The 6951-nt window shown below is 37.5% G+C and overlaps 1 long non-coding RNA gene across 2 annotated transcripts; it reads right to left on the reverse strand.

The window, feature by feature from the left end:
- Positions 1-2064: 2064 nt before the first annotated feature.
- On the reverse strand, positions 2065-5894 carry LOC148973762 (uncharacterized). 2 transcript variants are annotated; one of them, XR_016146430.1, is made up of 5 exons: positions 5277-5894; positions 4507-4578; positions 3928-4211; positions 3178-3841; positions 2065-2994 (listed from the first exon to the last, which is right to left on the reverse strand). It is a non-coding gene; the product is annotated as an uncharacterized LOC148973762 (long non-coding RNA). The 2 variants fall into 2 exon arrangements; XR_016146429.1 differs by having other exon boundaries at positions 2065-3841.
- Positions 5895-6951: the final 1057 nt, after the last annotated feature.

Here is a 6951-nt window from a genome sequence, read left to right on the forward strand (position 1 = left end):
GCAAAAATGGAGGCTCTAGACCCTTCCAGAGCTGAGATATCGAAACTCAAAATTTCGACCCGAAAAAAAAAACGACAGTGTTACCCCTTACGTTTTTTTCAGTTTTTGGGTGAAAAGCAAGTTTCTCCAATCTTCTCAAAACTCTGGATTATGATAGAGGGCCGCGAGACTTTGACCTGAGCGCAAAAATGGAGGCTCTAGACCCTTCCAGAGCTGAGATATCGAAACTCAAAATTTCGACCCGAAAAAAAAACGACAGTGTTACCCCTTACGTTTTTTTCAGTTTTTGGGCGAAAAATCAAGTTTCTCCAATCTTCTCAAAACTCTGGATTATGATAGAGGGCCGCGAGACTTTGACCTGAGCGCAAAAATGGAGGCTCTAGACCCTTCCAGAGCTGAGATATCGAAACTCAAAATTTCGACCCGAAAAAAAAAACGACAGTGTTACCCCTTACGTTTTTTTCAGTTTTTGGGTGAAAAAGCAAGTTTCTCCAATCTTCTCAAAACTCTGGATTATGATAGAGGGCCGCGAGACTTTGACCTGAGCGCAAAAATGGAGGCTCTAGACCCTTCCAGAGCTGAGATATCGAAACTCAAAATTTCGACCCGAAAAAAAAAACGACAGTGTTACTACCCCTTACGTTTTTTTCAGTTTTCGGGCGAAAAATCAAGTTTCTCCAATCTTCTCAAAACTCTGGATTATGATAGAGGGCCGCGAGACTTTGACCTGAGCGCAAAAATGGAGGCTCTAGACCCTTCCAGAGCTGAGATATCGAAACTCAAAAATTCGACCTGAAAAAAAAACGACAGTGGTACCCCTTACGGTTTTTTTTTTCGGGCGAAAAATTAAGGTTCTCCAATCTTCTCAAAACTCTGGATTCTGATAGAGGGCCGCGAGACTTTGACCTGAGCGCAAAAATGGAGGCTCTAGACCCTTCCAGAGCTGAGATATCGAAACTCAAAATTTCGACCCGAAAAAAAAAACGACAGTGTTACCCCTTACGTTTTTTTTTTTCGGGCGAAAAATTAAGGTTCTCCAATCTTCTCAAAACTCTGGATTCTGATAAAGGGCCATGAGACTTAAACCTGAGCGCAAAAATGGAGGCTCTAGACCCTTCCATAGCTGAGATATCAAAACTCAAAAATTCGACCTGAAAAAAAAACGACAGTGTTACCCCTTACGTTTTTTTTTTTTCGTGCGAAAAATGAAGGTTATCCAATCTTCTCAAAACTCTGGATTCTGATAGAGGGCCATGAGACTTAAACCTGAGTGCAAAAATGGAGGCTCTAGACCCTTCCAGAGCTGAGATCTTGAGATCCCACGTAGAATTTTCTGCTGGATGGAACGCTCATCCCATCAGGACAGAAGTCTTCCTTACCCCAAACCAGCTGTGTGACTTCGGGACGCTGCAGCACCCCATCCGCGAGCCAAAGGAAGATGTGGCAGTTGAGTGATAATATAAATGACGTTGTTTTCCCCCTTTAAATGATTTTTTTCAATCTAAATACTGATAATATTATCATCTGTTGGTTTTAGGGAATCCAAGTTGAGGATTTGATTGGGAGAGCTCAGGGCTCTCTCATAACACCAGTGTTACAGTGCTAGAAATGGAATGTCCATTGAAGACAGAGGACATTGAAACTCTACACCTTGATCCCTGTTCCCATTCAAATAATTTCAGGTAAAATGGCTTTCTCTCTATGGCTGAAATAACATGCAAACTTTTATTGTTGTAATTAAGTTTAATAATCATTGAAAAATTATTCACTGACTATATAATTGTCAGTCTTTGTCTGCACCATTCTGTCTTTGTCATCTTCACTACACTTCCCAGCATCCTCTTGTCTCCACACCTGAACTCACTCCCTCAATCATCCACCTGTTCATCATCTGTGTCACCTGTCATCACCTTGTTAGTGTTCATTTTGTATCTGTATTTAGTTCTGTCTGTTTCAGTCTGTGCTTGTCGATTATGTTTCATGGATAGTGTGTAATCTTCTGCCAGTCTTCCTTGTACCTGTTTGGAATGAAGACAGTCTGAGGCTGACTCAAAGCTCCAATACAAAAGATTTTCTCAAAAACTCCACACTACACCATGACAATAATCACAAAAAATGTCAGACTCCCTTTTTATTCACACACACACTTGCATGTTGAATGATTTTCTAAAATATTTAATTTACTCACTGCATATTTGTATAATTCAGATAATAATAACCGTCATAATGACAGTTATTAATAATACTCTCAATAATAATAACCAATTCACTATAAAGAAAATGACAAAATATAAAGTTAAGCCAGTTCATAAGACTACACAATTTCGTGAATATTTAATTTGCTGTATATGTATAGCATTATGCTTTTATGGGGTCTCTTCTCGTCTTCAAGGAAAAACCGGCGGCGACCCGACATATAAAGTTGATTCTGATTGGTCCTCTTCTGTGCATTCAAAGTGCTGATTGGTTCATGCAGATAGAACCAAGTTAGAGTTCGACTTTGTAGATGGAACCTTTTTGTTTTCTCAATAAAAAGTCCCACAATGAACATAACTAAAAAAAAAAAACATCACATAATGTAAATAAATTGTCACAGAATGAGAATATGTGAATAACTCAATTTTGACAAAAATGTCAGATAGAACAAGGGGATGAATTATGTTATCTATTATTATTTGTCTGAATGTATATGCATTGTACTTGAACCATAAAAGAAAAACATTCAGTAATCTAATTAGCACTGAATATTTGAACTGCAACATTCACTTAAACCTGATGAAATGCCGGCCCTAGATGCTGGAAGGCCTCCGTCATCACTTGTTTGAACTCAGTAAAAGTTTGCATATGCTGAACAGGAAGGTGGATTATGTGAACCAGACTGGATGCCACAGGTGTGATTGACAGGTGTGTTTCACTTCTCTTCTGGTAAGACAGGAATGTGGCCCTGTCCTGTGAGATAGTCTACTGTGTCTCTACCCACCTCTGGATGTACACCTTTGCAGAGACAGAAAGCAAACAATTATGTAAATTAAAAATTTGGTTTACCTGTACCAACACAGAGGTAGAATTTGGAAATCTAATATCTTGCGTAAGCGTACTGACAATGATAATATAATCTACATGAAAACTTCAGAAAATGAGAAACTAAGTAAACAGAGTTTACAAGAAGAAAAGTACATGAGCAATTTCATGCTTCCAGCTCCTGGAGATGGTTCATAACGCTCACTTCCACCTGTCCTTTGCTGGAGGCCTTCTCGCTGAACTCAGGTTGGCAAGCCGCAAAGACAGTCAGCATCAGCCTGGTGGTTATGAGTTTATCCAGAAAGAGAGAGCAGTAGTGGGCGAGTGAGCTGCACAAAAACAAATGCGTTTCCTGGTTGCTATGCTACGAGTCCCAACCTCACACACACACCCACTGTCCAAAGCTTGACACAGAAATGTCCCAAACAGCAACATAATCAGAAAACCAGAAAATCCCAGCAGAAGGCAGTATCTCTGTAGATAAATAAAGCAGCTCACACCAGCTGGGGGTCTTACTATACATTGTTTTTTTTAGGACAATTCTGCATCGTGGACCTTTAACTTTACCATCTTCATTATTATTGTCCAGTGACCCCACAAAGTCTAGACAAAAAAAGTTCAAGTAAAGGGCATGATTGGTACTTGGAATCACTATTGTTAGCTATTGTTAGCATCCCTACTAAAGTCTACATTTATTAACTCACCTTCACCTCCACCCCGGGGACAAAGCGGTTGGCAGATGTTTGGGCATCGGTTCATTAGATCAACGAGACCATAAAGTTTCAGACCTTCACGTAGCATCAGCCGAAGAACAACAGCACTAAAATATAGAATGAAGAAAACATAATATGTGAAAAATCAAAACATGAATATTAACGTCATTGACAAGTGAAAAAACAATTATACCGAAGAATTTTTTCCAACATGAACAGGTCCATTATAGCCACAGCTCAAAGTGTCCTCAATCAGTTCAGTCATCGTAGCCTCCGTGGCCGACTCGACCTTAAAAAGACACGCACACACACAAAGAGAAAAAAACACTGATGCCAAACATTTCACAGCACTAAAACCCTTGCGACCTCTTACCTGAGAGAGAGAAGTGATATATCTATCCTCCGCATTTGGAAATGTGCTGAATCTGGATCTCCCCATCACCAAAGGTTGAGGCAGCACACATTTCACCAGCACTTCTGAAAGAAAACCGCATAAATCAATTAGTAGAAACATAGTAACATCCCGAGGGCATAAGTGCATAATACTGTGTTAAGATCACAAGCCTACTGAACATAAAACAATAAAAGAGTATGCAGTAGGAGAGGACCAGAAGAGCAGAGGAATCTTAACTTGCATATAAAGTTTAATCAGAGAACAATGTTTCGGTCGCTGAGACCTTCATCAGGTTATTTTATGGTGTGAACAGAGGAAGCAATTTTAATAGACTCGATTGACCATGTGGGCCAATCAGAGCCCACGTAGGCAACTTACGGTCAGTGCCTGAATTGTGTCGTCAAACACAATTCCTTTTTTTCTTGTCATATGTGTCCTGAGTTTTCAGCCCTGTAACATGTAAACAAAATATTGTTTGAGGACTCAGACTTATGGACCAAGCATATCTCACCTGAAATTTCCTTGATCAAGATCCAACAGGGATTTTTTATGCATTTAAACTTAATCTTTTCTAATCTTAAATCTTTTCTAACATTATAAATGTCTTTACTGTAACTTTTGAACAATTAAACTCATCCATGATGAATTTCTTTCCCCCAAAAATAAAAAATAAATTCTTACTGACCCCAAACGTTTAATTGGTAGTGATTAATGTTACAAAAGCTTTCCATTTCAGATCAATTCTGTTCTTTTGAACTTTCTATTCATCAAAGAATCCCGAAATAAAAATGTAAAAAAACTGTTTAACATGGATAATAATCAGAAATGTTTCAAGAGTAATGATGCTGTAAATTCAGCTTTGATCACAGGAATAAATTACACTTCATTATATATTCACATAGAAAACTGCTATTTTAAATTGTAATAATATTTCACAATATTTCTGGGGGTTTTTTGTTGTATTTTTTATCAAATAATTGCAGTCTTGGTGAGCAGAAGAGACTTCTTTTAAAAACATAAAAAATCTTACCGATCTAAAACTTTTGACCGGTAGTGTAAATCATACCATCACATTGACTAATGAACATTGGTTTTGATAGTGGACTATATTCAAACATTATATTACAAAAAAAAAATTGTTGCCTCACCTCATCTGGGTGTAGTTCTCTGGTATCAGCGTTGACCTGCGTCCCAAACCAGCTTGCAGATGGAGAACTTCTTCACTGCCTTTGGGAGTGCGCTCAACAATTTTGGGTAAGAGATCAAATGTAACTTCTATCTCTCTGACTGGTGTGGAGTGGCTTTCCCCTGGCTCCAAAAAGGGCAGGAAAAGACCTGTGATGATAATTTATTAATTTGACATTATTACACAATACAAATACATATTTCACTAGCGATAGTTTGAGAATTTAAATTGATGAATGTAAGGGTCGGGATGAGTCAGTCTGACAAAGAAACCAAATACAGTGAAGAACCTTGTCATTTCTGTGTGGACACTGGGTTGGCCATCTTTCCCTCTTTCCTGACTCCTGCCCTGTCTGCTAGAATGACATGCCGTGTTCAGGAGATGCATCACATTATTTTATACATGTTAATCTGGGTGTGTGTTTTCTTATTTGTTGCAAAACTAGACAACACCTTGGAGTCTCTGGGCCAATTTGATGTAGGGCACTGGACCCAACAGGACCAGGGGAAGGTATGGAAGCTTGTTTCCGCCATAGAATGAAAAATATAAAAGGTAATTGCGACTTTTTATCTCACAATTCTGACTTTTTTTTTCACAATTGTGAGTTTACTTCTCGCAATTCTGACATTATTTCTCACAATTGCGAGATGTAAAGTCAGAATTGCGTGATATAAAGTCGCAAGTGCGAGATATAAAGTCAGAATTGCAAGACATAAAGTTAGAATTGCTAGATATAAAGTCGCAATTGCGTGTTATAAAGTCAGAAATGCATGATATAAAGTCAGAATTGTTAGATTTAAACTATTCTGAGGGGGAAAAAGTTAGTCTTTTTTCCCCTTAGAATTGGCCTGATAAGTCGCAATTTCGAGTTTATATCTCACAATTCTAAGAAAAGATCTCAGAATTTCGACATATATAAAAAAAAAAGTCAGAATTGTGAGATAAAAAGTCGCACTTCTGTCTTTTTTTCTCAGAATTGCGACTTTATGTCACGCAATTCTGACTTAATATCTCGCAATTCTGACTATCATTCGCAATTGCGACTTTATATCACGCAATTCTGAGAAATAAAGTCAGAATTGCGAGATATAAACTCGCAATTGTGAGAAAAAAAGTCAGAATTGTGCGATAAATCACAATTAGTCGCAACAGAGATAGTCACAATTATTTATTTTATTTTTTTATTCAGTGGCGGAAACAAGCTTCCATAGGAAGGTGTTGCATTTGTGAGCAAATTTAGCAGGTGTCTTGCTGAATTGACTACTTCTGGGTTGTCTCCCTGTCAAAAGTATACAAGTTCAGCAGTAGGTTGGAAAAGCTATACAATACATCAACTTAAAACCCATAATACAATACAAATAACTTAAATAGTACGAAAACATAAATTATAAAGTGGGATGTTTACCATATTCCCAAAAAATAGCGATATTGCAAAAAGTTATTCAAGTAAATGGCTATCTATATCAATATAAAACAAAATATTAATAAAATAGGCACTATATTTGAAGAGTTCAGATGCAAAAGCCTCTAAATGCCATTTGAAATTTTCTTCTTTAATGATGATTTTTATCAAACTTGTATATTTAAGTTCAGTAATTTCACTTAAATAACAATTAATAGGTAATTTTTATTGTCAT

The sequence above is a fragment of the Pimephales promelas genome, chromosome 14, assembly GCF_988280905.1.
Source record: "Pimephales promelas chromosome 14, fPimPro1.hap1.1, whole genome shotgun sequence".
In the NCBI taxonomy this organism is placed as follows: Eukaryota; Metazoa; Chordata; class Actinopteri; order Cypriniformes; family Leuciscidae; genus Pimephales; species Pimephales promelas.